Genomic DNA, 19901 nt, shown 5'->3' with positions numbered 1-19901 from the left:
AAAACAATATACCAATCAAATATTTTGGTAGGTTCCACTAATTTTAAGTTTTCAAAATCATAAAATCATTTCCAAATTAACTACCAATTACACCTTAAGGATCTGATTAGTTCACGATTGAAAATTACATTTTCAAAAAATATATTTCTGAAATAAAAATTTAAATTTATAATGTGAAAACATATTTTTTAAAATGTGATTGGTTCAATATTTTCAAAATTTTTAAATGATAAAATTGGATTCTTATAGATCAACAATCAGATTGGATTCGTATAGTATAAAATTGGATTAGTATACTAACACATCGTTTTTCCCGAGAGCCTACAATAATAATATAATCGGCCATGGGGCTCAAACAATTTCCCGCCGAAGGGTATTTTCGGCAGTTCAAGTCTCGCAAAAATACAACCTTCAACTTCTATTTATTCACTTCGTCTTATTTTTTACATTTTGGGGCCCGACGATGGAAAACTCAAATCAAAATGAGCATGGTTCATGTTTTCACGAGCTTTAACCCGCTGTCGCCACCATCTTTGCTACTGCTCCTGCTACTGCTACTACTTCTACTACTTCATCATCATTCATATATATATACACATATACAAATCCACACACATTCACTGCAGGTGGTACGGTGGTGGCGTGTTAGGGCTTCTGAAAAGCACCCATTATCTTCTTCTGCAGATGAGTCTTTTTTAAAGCTATGAGATCTGAGGGCTTTCTGCATGTTTTTTTTTTTTTATACACATTTTAGAATGTATAGCTCCAAACCAGGTTAAAATTGTGTTGTGAAGTGAAGCCATTCCTTTAGCGTTTTGTTTGATTTTTTTTTTTAAAGATTATAGCAATGATTTTTTTTAGTGTCTTGTAGGAAGATTATGGCTTTATTTATTTTTTAAATGTTTATTTTGTTGTTCTGTTGATGGGGTCTTGAAGGAATGATGATAAATGCACTGGGCTCTGAGCAGTTTTCTTACTGTGGTAATTGATGGACTATGCAGCCTAGAAAGCTTTATGTGAACACACTCTCTTAAAGGAACGAACTTTAGTTCATTTTTCGTGTCATTTTCTGCATTGTATCGTTCGCTGATCTTTCAGTTGACTTCTTAAGATGATCATAGCGTGTATGATGGTGCTCTTGCCCTATGATGGAAAAACTCATTGTTGGAAACAAATTCTCCTTGGCTTTTCATCATTGCCCTTTACATCTTTGCCGCCTCATTAGCACCACCACCATAACCATTTATATCTCCCTTTTTCTTTCTTTCTTTCTTTCTTTCTTTATTTACTCTCTCTCTCTCTCTCTCTCTCTCTCTCTCTCTCTCTCTTTTACGAGGTGGGTGAAGTTGTAAATGGGCTTCGAAGAAAAATCTGTGGTTAACAAGGTTAATGATCTGATATAGCTATGAGATCTGAGGGCTTTCTAATAATACAGTGATTACATTTAATGGGTTTTTCTTGTTACTTCTCTAATGTCTGTTTGTTTCATCAGTGGATGATCACATCTGTTACTTTGTACCGTATCCTTAGATCACGTCTGACTTTGAGTTTCTCATTTGTGACGATATTTTAACTTGTCCCATTCCCATTTGTTTACAACTTCTAAATAACATCACTAGGTTAGTTTCTGGTTGTTTGTATTGCAAATTTAATTGTTTCTCATACTCTCGCTCTACCTATCTTTTGCAATCCTTTAGCTCTCGTCCTCACTCGCATTCTCTTGAAAAATCATATTTAATTTCCAACCGAACTCAATCTCTATGATTATGGCTCTAGTTTGAGCTTTTTTCTTTGCATTTTTCTCACTAAATGTTATTTTGTTGTTCTGGTTTGGTATGTTAATGGGTTCCATAATAGATGATGGCAAATGTTTATGAGTAGTTTTTTAGCTGCGTTAATTGATGGACATGCATCCTAGAAAGCTTTATATGAACCTAAGGGAGGAACTTTCACTTCATTTTCGTGTTTATTTCTGCATTGTATTGTTCACTGATCTTTTCAATATGATTATATCATGTATAATAGTGTTTCTGCCCTGTGATGGAAAAACTCATTGTTGGAAACAAATTCTCCTTGGTTTTTCATAATTGCCCTTTACATCTTTGCCGCCTCATTATCGCTGCCCACCACCACCCTCAGATCTATCTATCTATCTATCTCTCTTTCTTTCCTTCTTTACTACTATTACTACTACTACCACTACTCTCTCTCTCTCTTACGAGGTGGGTGAAGATGTAAATGGGGTTTGAAAATAATCTGTGGTTAATATTGTTAATGATCTGATATAGCTATGAGATCTGAGGGCTTGTTACTTCTATAATGAATTTGTGTTTCCTCAATGGTTGTTCACATCCATTACGGATTCTTAGATAATGTATAACTTGAGTTGCTGATTTGTGATGACATTTTTACTGTGTCAACATCTTCACTGAGATGGATCCTGGTCGCAATCCTTGTGCTCTCTTCCTCACTCATATACTCTTGAAAAATCATATGTAATGTCGAACTGAACTTAATCCATGATTAGTAACTAATGATGTCTACAATATAACTTATGTACTGATTTTTTATTTGTAAGCTGTAAAGTTGATCTTGCAGTATTTTCCTTTTTAATGTTAGTGGGTTTTACATATGGTAGTATCCTTTGCCCTGTGATGGAAAAACTCAATGTTGGAAACATTGCCTTGGCTTTTCATCATGAGCCGCTACGTCTTTTTTGCCTCATCATCTTCATTATCATCATCTTCTTCTTTTTATCCTCTCTCTCTCTCTCTCTCTCTCTCTTACGAGGTTATTGAAGATGTAGAATGGCGTTGATGAAAAGTCGGTGGTTATTTTGTTAATGATCTGATTTAGCTATGAGATCTGAGGGCTTTTAATAACTATTATATGTTACATGTACTGTTGTATGTTAATATGTTCCTCAGTGTACTATTAACACCCTTTATGTTTTATCATTGATTGACATAAAATATTCATTACTTGAATCAGTAGAATTGTAAAATCTTATTTTATGTGAATTGTTCTGAACGAGTTGAATTGTTGCACTAAATTCAATCTGTGTATAGCTTAGTAAAATGTATTTGTCTATGTTCTTGTTTTAATGTTGAGGATTGTAGTTTCATTAGCCCAATGATGAAAATAGTAGTAGTTTCAAATGGGTCCATGATTTTTCATCATAAACGTTTTCATCTTTAGATGGTAACAAGATGATCTTTTTTTTTTCTTTGCATTCTCTCTCTAGATTGGTGAAGATGCAAAATGGTTTTAATGAAAATCATGGTTATGTGCTTGAGTATAAAAAAGGCTCCATTTTAATATGATTTTAAAACGTGTATGTCTAAAAGAATTGAGGGCTTTATCTCAAATGACTGCTATGTTTTGATTTCGTTTCTTTGTTAGTTGTTCATGTTGCAATTTTTTTTTTGCAAGTGTTCTTATTACTTTTTTTATTTCAAAATTTGTATTTTTCTTAATTGCGTTGTTATGACTTCATATTTTTGGTCTATTTTTAACTTTGCCATTTGATATTTTGGTACTTTTTATATGAAATGTTGTTTAGATGATTAAAATTTAAAATTTGCTTCATCATATATGTATTTTCATTGTTCTTTTTACTGAGTAAAGTTGTCATATCTACAATCTCTTTCCTTTAATAACTTTCTTTTATTGGGTCTTTTGTAATTTTTTTTTTTATTAATTATATACGTTTTTTTTCCACAGTTCTTTAGTTTGTTTCTAGATTACTTTGTGCCTGATGATGAGAACTTTTATTTTTGTATTGATATGTGCATTGATTTCATTTTGAGCCTCCATCTTTTCTGCTCCCACCATCTTTGGTACTCACCATCATCTTCAAAAGTCCATTATTTTATTTTATTTTATTTATTTATTTATTTATTATTATTTTCTCATGTTGGCTGTGGTGATGATGATGATGATCTGTGTTTGCTGTTGGTGGTGGTGAATGCCAAAGGTGATGGTTGAAGTGGTGGTGTTTAAACCTTGAAGATGTGATTGGTTCTTAATGAATTTTCAATGTTCATGAAATTTCTAGCATTAGTCTCTGAGGGCATTTATATATTAAAATGGTCTCTTTTTATAGCTACAAAATATATATTTTATTGCGTAATGTAATAAGATGAAGATATTGTCATTTTTTTTTGTTAGTTTTCACTTTCTTTGCATGCTTATTTGCCCTGTGATGGAAAATCTAATTTTCAGAAGCAGTTTCATGGTTTTGCACTATAAGCCTTCTCTCTCTCTCTCTCTATACATACATACATACATATATATTGCTCTCTCTCTCTCTCTCTCTACTTTTTCACCAGAAAAAGTCTATTTTACAGAAGCTATTGTGAGTGCTATTAAGGCTTATAATGAAAATTCTCATATACACTGTTAATGACCAGATTAGCTTATGAGATCTGAGGGCTTTTGAATATATAAGTTTGTTATTCTCTGTTTTATAATGCTTTATTTGCTTTATCACCTGTTAATAGATTAGAGGAAGAATTATTTAAAGATTACCTTTATTATTAATCTATTTTATAATGCATGTTTTTGACCACTACTTGACAATGCCTTTGATGCTTTTGTATCAAGTAACTTGAACCTGTTTGCAGTGCATTCTTGTTTACATTGGATTTGATTTTGTCGTTATCTGTTTTGGCCAATCTTTGCTTCTTAGATTATGAACTTTTTTTTTTGGCCTGATGATGATAGTTTTATGTACGAGTCTTCTGTTTGGTTTTATCTTTCTGTTCCCACAATTATCAACATTCATTGTAAGCCTCCAAAGGCCATTTGCTGCATATTTTGTGTCAACATATCGTTACTCCTATTATTATTGTTGTTCTCTAAAGGATAGAATAAATAATCTGTTGGAAGTGCATTTATGGTGGTTTTGGTGAATGTCGATAGCAGTGGGCGTAGTGGTAATGGTTTAACCTTCTGAATGATGTGATTGAATTTTTAGCAAGTTTTGCTACAAGGTGGCTTCAACATTGTTGTTTTCTTCAGGAACTTGTTGGATTGAGTACTACATTGTTGTTTAACGTCTACTCTCATTGATACTTTTCTGGGAATGGATTTCATTCTTTTCAGTACTTTTTTTTTATTCAAACCTTTGTTGTAAATATTGTATTTTGTTTCTCTTTGTAAAATCGTATTATATCTTTCTTCTTTTGATGTGTTCTGGAATTTGTATCTTAGATTGGACAGTTTTAGTCTACAATTTATTTCTAACACTTTACAATACTATTAAAATAGATTTAGTTATGATTTCTTGTTAAAATTCTTTTCTTTGTAATTTACTTTTCTAAAATATTCTTACAGTGGCAAAATTTATTTTTATTCGCTAGAGTAAATTGATTTTTTCTTCCCTAAGTTATCATTCTCTTGCATCTGATAGTGGTGAAAATAAATTTTAGAAATTAAATGAATTGTCTTTAATCTCTTATGCCTCTCTAATTCTCTTATTTATGTTATTTTTCCCTCTCAGTTGAAAATTATGGAATTCATGATTATGCTTTGAGCGAATAAAGAAAGATTGTTTTAAAATGATTTTTAAACATTTGTTGTATCCCTAGAAGCCCGTTTTTATTTATTAATAGCCTTCTGATATCTCAAATTACTGGTATGTTATTCCCTTCTCTGTCAGTCCTTTATGATGTAATTTTGTTTATCATTTATATTACAGTTTTTGTATTTTTTTTATCTTAATGTACTTACTAAGGTTGATGTCAAATAATATTTTTTCTCCTAATGAGCAGTATTTAATTTTTTTCCCTTTTTTTTCTTATTAAATTTATTCTTTAACAGTTTATAGTGAGTCTACAAATTATTGGTGGTTATTTGTCAATCTTTGGTTTTGCTCGATTATGCGAGTGTTGTGTTGATTTCATTTTGAGCTCCATCTCCCACCATCTTTGGTACATATCATTGTTTATGTCATTGTTATAATTACTATCATGAGATATGACATGTGCACACAAAATTGTGCTAAACTTTTATTATATTTTTTGTGCACAACATTTTGTGTGTAATGTAGGCTGTAATATGTGGAGACATTGTTTATGTGATTTTTAGGTTTATCGTGGTGGTTTACATGTTGTTTGCTCTGTGATGGAAAAACTCATTGTGGAAAGCAGTTTCATGGTTTTGCATCATGAGCCTTGTTATATCTGTCCTACTTTCTCTCTCTCTCTATCTCTCTATCTATCTTGTGCTGGGCACTGTTGGTGCCTTGTAGCACTGCTCATATCTATATATATATATAAATAAATTTCTCTCTCTCTAAGGGTGGTTGAACGGTGTACTAAGGCTGATAATGAAAATTCTCATGTTATACTGTTAATGTCCAGGTTAGCTATGAGATCTGAGGGCTTTGGTAGACTTATCATATACTTTATTTTAAATATTTATTTTAATCTGTTTTGCTACTCACGTGTCTTTGACCACAACTTTACCATTCCATTTCAGTTTGAATTGTGTGCATTTCACTTTTCTTTGATTCTCATTTGGATGATTTTATTTTAATAAATTTAATCTCTTTGCATTGCATTCTTGTTTATATTTGGTTGTGTTTTTGTCGACTTCTTTACATGCTATATTGGCTGCTAATTTATTAATCAAATATTTTTTTCTGCCAAATGTTGACATTTTGTTGCATCTATTACTTTATTTGCTTTTTTATTATTTGTTTCAATGAACTTAATCTGTTTGATGTCAATTAATATTGCATTAATTCTTGCAAATTTTTTGATTTTCTGGTTTTGTTTTTCTTTCTTTTTGAATAGTTTTTCTACAATCTAAAGCTATATCTGTCAATTTGTTTATGGCTAAAACTATTCAGATCAATCTTTGTTTCTGCCCGATGATGAAAATGTTCTAAATTGATTTATTTGTTGATATCATTTTGAGCCTCCATCTCTTTCTGCTCTCACCATACTTGGTACATATTATCATCATCAAAAGTTCATTCTTTACTGCTGTTGTTGTTATTATTATTATTATTTTCTTGTTGTTGTTGGTGGTGATGCTGATGATGATTTTCTATGTTTGCTGTTGGTGGTGGTTGAAGTGGTGGTATTTCAACCTTAAAGATGTGATTGGTTTTTAATGAATTTTCAATTTTTCTGAAATTTATAACTATAATATCTGAGGGCTTGGCTTGTATAGGATGTTTTCTACGTATAGCTTTCACGTTTGGAGGTTGACAATATTAGGGGTCTTGATATGTTAAGATATTGTTTATGTGGGTTTTTATGTCTCAAGTGCTTTACATGTTTTTGGCCCTGTGATGGAAAAACTCATTGTGGGAAACAGTTTCATGGTTTTGCATCATGAGCTTTGCTACATCTGTCCTGCTCTCTCTCTCTCTCTCTTTTGTTGTGATTGCCACTTTAAGAGCACTCCCATTAGCTTCTCTACTTTGTGGTGCCTTATAACAACACTCGTATATATTTGTATTTCTCCATCTCTCTCTCTCTCATAGGATGGTTGGACTGTGTAGCAAGGCTCATAATAAAAATTCTCATGGTATTCTGTTAATGACCAGATTAGCTATGAGATCTGAGGGCTTTCTTTGACTGATCATACACTTTTTTGAATGCTCAACTTTGTTTTTCTATTTTACTTTGTTGTATCACCAGTTAATCAATGTAATATTGTCTGTTAAAATATATATCTTTTTTTGTTAAAAAAAATAATGCCCGAGGATGACATTTTGTTGCAATGAGCTTTCATTTTGATCTTTCATCTTTTTGCTCCTAACAACATCGATACTCACCATATGCCAAAAATGCCCTATCTCTATGTAAATTTTTGGTGCATATTATTATTATTGTTGTTTTTTTTTTGTAGTATCTTCCTCAATTTATTGTAAGTTAACCCTTGTATAAACTACCAGTCAATGCATTTTGTGTTGTTTATGATAGTTCATTCATTCTTACTCTAATTCGTGTTTCAATTTTGAATTTCTTTGACTATATTGTTTGTCTAAAAGAACAGAGGGGTGTATCTAAGTATGTTTAATCTCTTTTCTGTGTTAGTTATGTCCATGGTGCAACTGTTGTTGATCTTTCTCTTCATTTTTTTAATTTTTGTAATTGCTTTTATTTGTTTTTTCATGTTTCTAAACTGTGTTAAATCTTTTGTATTAGCTAGTTATGATTTTTTTTTGGGATATGCTTCACTTTGTTCCTATATTTTAGGGCTTCTTATTTAAAATGTTATTAAGATTATTAAACGTTTAAATTTTTGCCTGATGATGAGTACTTTTTTTTGAGCCTCCATCTCTTCTGCTCCCACCATCTTTGGTACCATCATCTCCAGAAGTTTTATATTTATTGTTATTTTTTTCTCATGTGGTGGTGACGACAAGGACGACCATGTTCTGTGTTTTCTGTTGGTGGTGGTGAATGCTGATGATGGTGGTTGAAGTGGCGGTGTTTCAACCTTGAAGATGTGATTAGTTTTCAATGTTCATGATATAACTAGCTCTCTGAGGGCATAATTGGTTGATATGAACTCAAAATGAGGATATGAGGATGCATGTATATATTTCTGTACTTTTTTTTTTGCATGGAAAGGATGTGATGATACTTTACTATAATGCTTTTTTTTAATTAATTTTTTTAATGCATAGTTTTCACGTACTTACATGTTTTTTTGCCCTATGGAAAATTTCATTTTGAAAAGCAGTTTTATGGTTTTGCATTCTAGTTATGAATATGTTTATGTATCTCTCTACTTTTTCTGGAGAAAAAGTCTATTTTACACAAGCTATTGTGAGTGCTCCTAAGGCTTATAATGATAATTCTCATGTTCTGTTAATGACCAGATTAGCTATGAGAACTGAAGGCTTTTATCGTCTAATCTTCTAGTCTGTTGAATATAAACTAACCCTTGTATTTTAATCTGCAAGATAATGCATTTTTCTTAATAAATTGCAACATTCAGTTCATATTTTATTTCTGCCCGGAGCACTTTTTGGATTGTGTAAACTACATCGAGTGTTTCATTTTTGTAACTGTTACTATCATTCATTATCTTCTCAGCATTTTATTCTTCTTAATACTTGTTTTTTTTTTATGCTTCAATGACCAATGAAATTTTTATCTTCTGTTTCTGTTGTGTAAAAAAGTATTATTCACGATCTTTCTTCTTTGTTTAGGAAAATGCTTTTAAATTTTCATCAAAAAGAAGTTTTTGATCACTTTAACTTCTCCATTTTATTTGTAATACTTTAGCATAATATTAAAATTCTTAAATTTCTCTGTAATTAGTTCCTCTAAAATTTTGTTTCTTCCCTCGTTAATATTTTTATTATTATCTTTTGCATCCGTTGAGTTGGAGAAAAACATTCAGAAATTACACTTTTTTGCATTCTCTGTGCTCTCTCTCTCAAGGTATATAAAGGTGTAAACTGGCTTTAATGAAAATCATGGTTAATCTACAAACTGGTTTGAGTGAAAAAAGTTGGATGCATCTCTAAAATGGCCTGGAATTGCCGAATGAGATCTGATTGCTAAAGATATCTGTAATTACTGGTATGATATTCTCTTATCTGTTATTAATGTCCTTTATTGTTCAAATGTTGTTGATCATATCCGTTACTTTATTTATTTTAATGGACTTTATCTGTTTCATGTCAATTAGCATTTTGCTTCATTGAATTATCATTCAGGGACAATGCAGTTATTCTTGTAAATTTTTTGTTTTTTTCCCCTTTTTTGAATAGGTTTTTTTAATTATTATTATTATTATTTTTTTATCATTAAACAAAATAGAGCAGCTCTCCCAATTAATGACAATTAGTTAAAGCCTAAAGCTAATGAAATTAATCTATGTTTCTGCCCAACGATGAGGATGTTTTGTATTGGTTTCATTTTGAGCCTCCATCTTTTTCTGCTCCCACCATCTTCTGTACATTTTATCACCCTCAAAAATCCAATCTTTATTATGAGTAATGATTTGTGCACACAAAAAAGGCACTAAAATCTTTTTACGAGTAATGATATGTGCACACAAAATATGAACTAAAACATTATGGGATACTGCTATATTCTTTATTATTATTATTACACAATGATATGTGCACATATCATTAATCTATTATTATTTTGTTGTTGGTGGTTATGGTGATGATGCACAGCACTATGATGATCTATGTTTGTTGTTGGTGGTAGTGAATGCCGAAGGTGGTGGTTGAAGTGGTGTATGTGATTGGTTTTTAATGAATTTTCAATGTTAAGAAATTTTTAACTAAAATCTCTGAGGCCATATTAGGATGTCTCTACATATAACTTGGCTTGCAAGAAATGGGCCTGTGATATGTCAAGATATTGTTTATGCGGTATTTTAGGTTTCATGTGCTTTACGTGTTTTTTGACCTTTGATGGAAAAACTCATTGTGGGAAGCAGTTCCGTGGGTTGCATCATGAGCCTTGTTACATCTATCCTACACACTCTGTCTCTCTCTTCTCTTCTCTATGGTGCCTTATAGCAATACTCGTGTGTGTATGTGTATATATATATATATATTTATATCTCTCTCTCTTCCTCTCTCATAGGGTGGGTAGACGGTGTATAAAGGCTCATAATGAAGATTCTCATGTTGTGTACTGTTAATGACCAGATTAGCTATGAGATCTGAGGGCTTTCTTTGTTTGATCATACTCTTTTCTTTTGAATATTCATGTTTGTTTATCCATGTTGTTTTATAACGCTACTTGTTAATAAGATGTGTTATTGAAGATTTTTCTAATGACAAATAATGATTATCTTTATTATTAGTAACTAGAAGTTACTTTGCAGTAGGTTTTGGTTTTGTATTTGACCTCTACTATGTAGAAGTTAATCATTTTTTCGGCTATAGTATATTTGGCTCCTCAATCATTTATCTAAACTTTTTAATTCCTGATGACATTTTGTTGCAATAAGTTTTCATTTTGATCTTTCATCTTTCCGCTCCTACCTTCATCGATACTCTCAGTAAGTGACCAACGCTCTATCAGTGTGTAATGTTTTGGTGCATATTTTGTGTGCGCATATCTGTACTCTTTTTAATTGTTGTTGTTGTTGGTGATGATCTCCATCTTAAGTTGATTGCGATGAATGTCTAGTGGTCGTTGTAGTAGTATTGGTGTTAAGCCATTTGGATGATGTGATTGAAAATTTTGCAGTGAGATCTGAGGGCTCTCATGTTGTTGTTTTCTTGTAGGTGTTTTTAAAAAAATGCTATTCTCTTAGTTTCTCCTTCAATTTATTGTAAACTAACCCTTGTATAAACTACCAGTCAATGTATGTTGGTTTTCTGTCTATGTTACAACATTCATATGAACTTTTCTGAATATTATTAGTGTTTTTTTTATTAAATGTGATTTTTGTATTTGTTTATTTATTTTAGCTAGAAAGGATGATGCATGAAAAATTTGGCAGTTTCTAGTAATTCCACTGAGTTTTCATCATTTACCTTCTTCCTTATTGTTGGTAACATCATGATATCTTTTCTTTTTGTAATAGATGTTACTACTGATTTTTTTTTGTTTTTCATGTTACTAAATTGTGTACTTTCGGAATATGGTTAACTTTGCTTGTGACATATTGACACTTCATCAGTTTATCTTAAAAATGATTCAGATCATTTAAAAGTGACAAGTTATTTCTGCCCAATGATGAGATTTTATTTTTGTATTGATACGTTCGTGCATTGATTTCATTTTGAGCCTCCATCTTTTCTGCTCCCACCATCATTGGTAAACACCATCATCTCCAAAAGTCCTTTATAATATTGTTACCAAAATATTACACAATCATAATTATTGTCTCATGTTGGTTGTGGTGGTGGTAGTGGTAGTAGTAGTAGTAGTGGTTGTATTGATGATGATGATGATGTTGTGTTTTCTGTTGGTGGTGGTGAATGTCGATGATGGTGGTGGAAGTGGTGGTGTTTAAACCTTGAAGATGTGATTGGTTTCTAATGAATTTTCAATGTTCATGAAATTTTTAGCTTTTAAATCTGAGGGCTTTTATCCATTAAGATGGGCTGATTACATAGCTACAAAATATTAACTTATTCCGTTATATTAAATGGTGCAAATGAAGTCAAAATGAAGATATATGTTTTTTTGCCCGGTGATGGAAAACTCATTTGTGAAGCAGTTTCATGGTTCTGCATTATAAGCCTTGTTACATATTGAACTCTCTCTCTCTCTCTGTGCATGCGTGTATATATTTCTCTCTTTTTCTCTCTCCAGGAAATATCTATTTATCTATTGGGAGTGCTCTTAAGGCTTGTAATGAAAGTTCTCATGTTATCCTGTAATGATCAGATGTGCTATGAGATCTAAGGGCTTTCGTAGTCTATTCTTCTACTCTTCTCTATATGTGTGTGTGCGTGTGTGGGCGTGTATATATTGAAGTTTTTATGATTCTTTATTGCTGTTTCACCTGTTTATCTGTGCTCGATTTTATTCATTCTTTCAGTATCTGTTAAGATTGCTATTCCTCGGATCCTTTTGATGATTTTGTATATAGTAATTTGTATCTGTTTGCAGTGCATTCTTGTATACATTGGATTCATTATTGTTCATATCTGTTTTAGGCCATTTAATCTTTTTTCTGCCTGGTGATGACAATTTTATGCATTGAGTCCTGGTTTTGTCTTTCTGCTCCTACCATCATGACACTCATCATATGCCTCCAAAGGTTCCATTTGGTAGAAAAAGATGCTAATTGGTGCGCATTTTGTGTTATTATTGTTGTTGTCGGTGGTTATGATTAGGGTTTAGGGTTACGGTGGTTATGGTGAATGCCAATGGTGGTGGTCGTAGTGGTAATGGATATAACCTTCTGGATTACGTGATTGCATTATAATATGAGTTTTGCTACAACGTTTGAGGGCTTTGATATTTGTTGTTTTCTTATCGGTTCTTTTTTGTTTTTTGGTTCTCAATTAATTACAACTGACCCTTATTTTAGTCTAAGTCAATCTTCCTGATGAACTTGTTGGATTGTGTTTACTATATCTATATGTAGTGATTTTTTTGTTTTTTTTTTAATTAACTTTTACCATTGACGCTCTTCTCTGCATTTCATTCTATTGAAAGCTTCAATATCCAGTGAAGTTTGTATCATTTGTTTCTTTTGTGTAAAAAGAAGTGTATTATTGATGATCTTTCTTATTTGATGTTTTTGTCTTCGAATTTGTATGGAGGAATCAGGAAAATATTTTAGTTTTATAAGAAAAACAAATTGTTTACTTTCAGGATACTGTTAAAATATATTTATTTATTATTTCTTGTTAAAATTCTTTATTTTATTTTTTGTTGTTGTAATTTACTGGCACACATCTTTGCTTCCTTGTCGGTTGTTTCTCTAAAAGCCCCTTTTTATTAATGGCCTGTATTAAATTACCGGTATGTTTTCTTTTCTGTTAGTTTTGTCCGTTACGGTGCAGCTTTTGTTGATCATATATATTGCTTTATTTTTTACTTTCTGTTTTAATGCAACTCTGCATACTAATGCTACATCTGTCAATTAGTTAATCCCTAAATCCGATTAGATCAATCTTAGTTTCTCTTTTCTCTTTTTCACCAGAAAAAGTCTATTTTATTTAAGCCATTGTGAGTGCTCTTGAGGCTTAAAATGAAAATTTTCATGTTATACTGTTGATGACCAGATTAGCTGTGAGAGGATTTTATTGTCTATCTTCCAGTCTCTTGAACATGAGCTAACTCTTGTATTTTAATCTACAATTCCATGCATTTTTCTTTATAGAATACAACATTCGTTCATGTTTTACTTTTGCCTGGAGAACTTTGTTGGATTTTGTAATCTATATCTAGTGTTTCATTTTCTCAACTTTTACTATCATTCACGCTCTTCTCTGCATTTTCTTCTCAATACTTGTTTTTATCGTTTGTTTCTCTTGTGCAAAAAAAAGCTTCAATGTCCAATGAAAGTGTATTAATTTGTATCTTAGATTGCGGAAAGTATTTTTAAATTTCCATAAAAATTAAGAAAGTGTTTGGTCTAACTTCTCCATTTTATTTGTAATACTTTAGCAAAATGTTAAAAAAAATTCAGTTATGATTTGATTTGTAGTTAAAATTCTTAAATTTCTTCATAATTAGATTGTTTCTTCCCCAAGTTACATTATTATCATTATCTCTTGCATAATGCTAAACTTTGTTTTACATTTTCTTATTCTCTTGTTTATGTTCTCTCTCTCTCAAGGTGTGTAAAGATGTAAACTGGCTTTAATTAAAATCATGATTACTCTACAAAATGGCTGGAGTGAAAAAAGCTGGATGTGCAGCCTGTAATTGCTAAATGATATCTCCAATTTATCTCCAATTACTGATAGCCTGGTATGTTATTCTCTTTTTGTTAGTTATCTCCTTTATTGTTCAACTTTTGTTGATAATATCCATTACTTTATTTGTTTTAGTGGACTTAATCTGTTTCATGTCAATTAGCATTTTGGTCCATTCAAATATCAATCTGGGACAGTGCAGTAATTCTTGTCAAATTTATTGTTTTTTCATGTGTTTTTCCTTTTTAATATCGTTTTTTTTTTGGTATCATAATACAGAATAATGCAACATCTTTCAAATAGTTAAAGCCTAAAACTAATGAAATTAATCTTTGTTTCTGCCCGATGATGAGTTAGTTCTGTATTGATTTCATTTTGAGCTTCCATCTCTTTCTGCTCCCATCATCATCAGCCCGATCTTTATTATGAGTAATGATATGTGCACACAAAATATGCACAAAAACATGACACAGTGATGGCTGGCACTGCCATGTTATTATTATTAATGTTATTATTAGTACACAGTGATATGTGCACATATCATTACTCCTTTATTATTATTATTATTATTATTTTGTTCATTGTTGTTGGTAGTGGTGGTGGTAATGGTGATGGTTGAAGTGGTGGTGTTTAAACCTTGAAGATGTGATTGGTTCTTAATGAATTTTCGATGTTCATGAAATTTATAATTATAATCTCTGGGGGCATGTATAGGATGTATAACTTTAACGTTTGGAGGTTTACAAGATCAGGGGACGTATTATGTCAAGATATTGTTTATGTGGTTTTTTAGGTTTCACGTGCTTTACTTGTTTTTTGTCCTGTGATGGAAAAACTCATTTTGGGAAGCAGTTCCATGGTTTGCATCATGAGCCTTGTTACATCTGTCTCTGTCTCTGCATCTTTCTCTTCTTTACTCTATGGTGCCTAATAGCAACACTCTTATATTTATCTCTCTCTCTCTCTCTCTCGTAGGGTGGTTGGACATGTAGTAAGGCTCAAATGTAATGAAAATTCTCATGTTATACTGTTAATGACCATATTAGCTATGAGATCTGAGGGCTTTCTTTTACTGATCATTTACTCTTTTGAATATTCATGTTTGTTTCTTCATGTTTTTATAATGCTTCCAGTTAATCAGATGTGTTATTAAAGGTCTTGAGTTGCATTTTTCTAATGATTATCTTTGTTATTAGTAACTAGAAATTTGCTTTCTAGTAGGTTTTGGTTTTGTATTTGACCACTACTTTGCAGAAGTTAATCATTTTGCAGGCTATATGATATTTGGCTCCTCATCATTATCTATACTTTTTAATGCCTGATGATGACATTTTGTTGCAATAAGTTTTCTTTTTGATCGTCCATCTTTCCGCTCCTTCCATCATTGATACTCACCATAAGCCACCAGTGCCCTATGTGATGTTTTGGTGCATATTTGTGTGCACATATCTTTACTCTTATTATTATTATTATTATTGTTGTTGTTGGTGGTGGTGGTGATGATCTCCTTTCAAAGGAGTTTGCGGTAAATGTCTGTGGTGGTAGTTGTAGTGGTATTGGTGTAAAGCCATTTGGATGATGTGATTGAAAATTGTGCAGTAAGATCTGAGGGCGCTCATATTGTTGTTGTTTTTTTTTTAATTATTATTCTTGTAGTTTCTACCTCAATTTATTGTAAACTAACCCTTGTATGTTTACCAGTCCATTTTGGTTTACTGTCTATGATACAGCATTCATTTGAACATCTCTGAATATTTTTAGTGTTATGCATTTAGTTTTTTAATAAATGTGGTTTTTGAATATAGCCATACAACAGTAATAGAGTAGAAATTAAAAAGAAGCAGTAATTTTCCATTTTGATTCATGCGTGATCTTTTCTTCTAATGATTTTCTTTCTGTGCTGAAAAGCGAAAGAACTTAACTCAATCTGTGTATTGCCTAGTAAAGAATTTGGAGGGTGTCTAATTCCCCCTTAGTCTGTTCTTGTTTTAATTTAAGGATTGTTGTTTAATTAACTCTGATGAAAATGTTGGTAGTTTATAGTTAATTCCACGAGTTTTCATCGAGAATTTTCTTCATTATTGTTGGTAACATCATGATATTTTTTATTTTTGTAATACTTGTTACTTTTGAATTTCAAATATGTTTTTTGTTTTACTAAATTGTGTTAAATCTTTTGTATTAGCTAGTTACTTTCGGGATATGGTGATTAAAAGTTCAAAGTTTGCCTGATGATGAGATTTTTTTTGTATTGATATGTGCGCATTGATTTCATTTTTAACCTCCATCTTTCCTGCTCCCACCATCTTCGGTACACAGCATCATCTCCAAAAGTCCAATATTTATTGTCACCCAAACATTACACACTTATAAATACAATCATTATTATTACTTTCTCATGTCGATGATGGTAGTTGAAGTGGCTTTGTTTAAACCTTGAGATGTGATTAGTTTTTATGAATTTTCAATGTTCATGAAATTTTAGCAATCTCTGATGGCATTTATCTATCAAGATCATATGATTAAATAGCTACGAAATATTAACTTGTTTGGTCCATATGAAGTCAAAATGAAGATCTATGTTTTTTCGCCCAGTGATGGAAAACTCATTTTGTGAAGCGGTTTCATGGTTTTGCATTGTAAGCCTTGTTACTTAATAAACTCTTTCTCTCTATATATATATATGTGTGTGTGTGTATTTCTCTCTCTTTCTCTCTCCAGGAAATATCTATTTCACATTATCTATTGAGAGTGCTCTTAAGGCTTGTAATGAAAATTCTCATGTTATACTGTAATGACCAGATGTGCTATGAGATCTGAGGGCTTTCATTGTCCATTCATCTACCGTTTTGAATATTGAAGTTTTTAATGCATTTTTTTATAATGCTCTATTGTTGTTTCACCTGTCTTTCTGTGCATGATTTTATTTACTCTTTCAGTATGTGGTGGATGCATGTCTATAACCACCACTTCACAATGCCATTTCACTTTAGATTACTATTCTATGATGCCTTTTGATGATTTTGTGTCAATTAACTTGAATCTGTTTGCAGTGCATCTTGTATACATTGGTTTTGTTTTTTTGTCTATATCTGTTTCAGGCCATTTTTGCTTTTCAAATTATGAACTTTTTTTTCCTTTTGCTTGATAATGACAATTTTATGCTTTGAGTCCTCTGTTTGGTTTTATCTTTCTGCTCCCACTCACCATAAGCCTCCAAAGGTTCCATTCACATATCATTACTCCTGTTATTATTGCTGTTTGGTTGTGGTGGTGGTCGTAGTGGTAGTGGACCCTTCTGGATGATGTGATTACATTATAATGCAAGTTTTGCTACAAAGTCTGAGGGCTTTGATATTGTTGTTCTCTTTGTAGGTTCTTTTTTTTTTTTTTGGTTCTCAATTAATAATTATTTTTATCCAAGTGAAGCTGCCTGATGAACTTGTTGAATTGGGTTTATGATAGGCCTCCACTTACCTACGTGTACACAAGAAAGGGGGTTAAGAATGCCAGGTGAGCAATAGGGAAAGAACCAGTAGAGGAGAGTTAGTTAGAGTGCTCGGGTGTGTGCATGGATTGTGTATGGTGGGGCTGAGGTGTAGAGTGCACTTGTTGTGCTACTGAGTGAGTAGAATAAATGCTAAATTGAGTAAGTTTTATTCCCTTGGAAGAGAATTCAGGTTCTCGAAATCCTGACTATTTTTCAATACAATTGTCTGAAATTCTTATTCAGCTCTGTACTATTGTCTCTGTTCTAACTAACTTGGTTGGAAATCCTCTCAATTGGTATCAGAACCAGTGACCTGTGATGGGCCTGAAGAGGGATAATCAGATGGAGGTGTTGGATGAATGTGTGGAATTGTTGAAATCGGATTACCTGCAAGAGAGATATTGAGGTGAGATTCATCAAATTTTTATCAAATTGTTTTTGATATTTCTTCTTTGATTGTTTTTGCCATCAAATTTTTATTGCAGAATCAGGAAAATAATTTTAAAGTTTCATAAGAAAAACAAATTGTTTACTTTGAACTCAACTTATTTGAAATACTTAAGGATACTGTCAGAATAAATTTACTTATTATTTCTTGTTAATTCTTAAATTTCTGTTTAATTTGCTGGCAAAATTTACTATCATCAGCATAAACCTTTCCATCTTTGCTTCCTTTTTAATGCCAGGGCCTGCAATTGATATCTCAAATTACTGGTATGTTATTTTCTTCTCTGTTAGTTTGTCCTCTACGGTGCAACTTTTGTTGATTATGTATACTATTTTACTCTATCATTATTATTTTTATCTTGTTTTTGGTGGTGGTATGCCTTGAGGATGTGATTGGTTTTTAATGAATTTTCATGAAATTTATAACTGTAATCTCTGAGGGCATATTAGTATTTTTTTTGATATAACTTTAGCGTATGGAGGTTTACAACATTAGGGGATATAATACAGTAAGATACTGTTCAGGTATCCCGTGCTTTACATGTTTTTGGCCATTTGATGGAAAAACTCATTGTGGGAAGCAGCTTCATGGTTTTGCATCATGAGCTTTGTTACATCTGTCCTACTCGTTTGCTCCTTAGCATGCCATTTGCTCCTTAACAATACTCGTATATATCTCGTTTTCTCTCTCTTGGATGGTATAACAAGGTTCATAATGAAAATTCTTCATGTTATACTGCTAATCACCAGATTGGCTATGAGATCTGAGGGCTTTGTTCGACTGAGCAAATATACTCTTTTGAATATTTATGTATGTTTCTATTTGATCTTTTATAATGCTATTTTGTTGCATTCAAATGTGTTAATGAAGATTTTGTATTTGACCACTACTACTTAACAATGCCATCTCAGTCTGTATTGTGAGCATTTACCTTTTCTATTATGCTTTTGAATGGTTTCGTTTCAATGAACTTAATCTGTTTGCATTGCATTCTTGTTTTGTTTATATATATATATTGGCTGCTCAAATATTTATCAAATAATTTTTTAACGCCTGATGATGACATTTTGTTGCATTGAGTTTTCATTTTGATCTTCCATCTTTCTGCCCCTACCACCATTGATACTCGCCATAAGCCACCATGCCCCTACACGTCCTATCAGTATGTAATGTATTGGTGCATATTTTGTGTAGCCATCAGCAAAGATTTTGTATTTTTGTTGCAAATATCCCCTATTATTATTGTTGTTGTTGTTGCTGTTGACGGTGATGATCTGCATCTGAAGGTGGTTGCGGTGAATGTCGGTGGTGGTGGTGGTGGTGGTGGTGGTGGTGGTTGTAGTGGTTTTGGTGTTAAGCCATCTGAGTGGAAATTTTGCTACAAGATCTGAAGGCTGTATTTTTTTCTACCTAATTTAATTGTAAGCTAACTCTTGTACTATAAGCTTCTAGCCAATGCTGTTGGTTTCTGAAGTAAAAATGAAGACATATTTGGTATTTTTGCTGCAAATGTCGTTATTATTATTTTTGTTGCTGTTGCTGTTGCCGGTGAAGATCAAATATCTTTTAATGCATTTTACCAAGTTCGGACGAGTGTTGGCTTAATAGTAGTAATCAATGTTACGAGTCCTTTTGTGTGA

At 32.0% G+C, this 19901-nt stretch overlaps 1 long non-coding RNA gene and 1 other non-coding gene across 4 annotated transcripts; both read left to right on the top strand.

The window, feature by feature from the left end:
- The first annotated feature begins 934 nt into the window (after nucleotides 1–934).
- Nucleotides 935–1023, top strand: LOC133807516 (small nucleolar RNA snoR118). The gene has a single exon (XR_009879425.1). It is a non-coding gene; the product is annotated as a small nucleolar RNA snoR118 (small nucleolar RNA).
- A 2705-nt stretch (nucleotides 1024–3728) lies between these two features.
- LOC133803565 (uncharacterized) lies at nucleotides 3729–19890 on the top strand. Of its 3 annotated transcripts, none has more exons than XR_009878058.1 (4): nucleotides 3729–14378; nucleotides 17789–17972; nucleotides 18117–18219; nucleotides 18500–19890. It is a non-coding gene; the product is annotated as an uncharacterized LOC133803565 (long non-coding RNA). The 3 variants fall into 3 exon arrangements; XR_009878059.1 differs by having other exon boundaries at nucleotides 3729–16962; XR_009878057.1 differs by having other exon boundaries at nucleotides 3729–17972.
- Nucleotides 19891–19901: the final 11 nt, after the last annotated feature.

Source organism: Humulus lupulus, chromosome X (genome assembly GCF_963169125.1).
Source record: "Humulus lupulus chromosome X, drHumLupu1.1, whole genome shotgun sequence".
Classification (NCBI taxonomy): Eukaryota; Viridiplantae; Streptophyta; class Magnoliopsida; order Rosales; family Cannabaceae; genus Humulus; species Humulus lupulus.
Note: the sequence above shows the minus strand (reverse complement) of the source record. Positions and strands in the feature narration are given on the sequence as shown.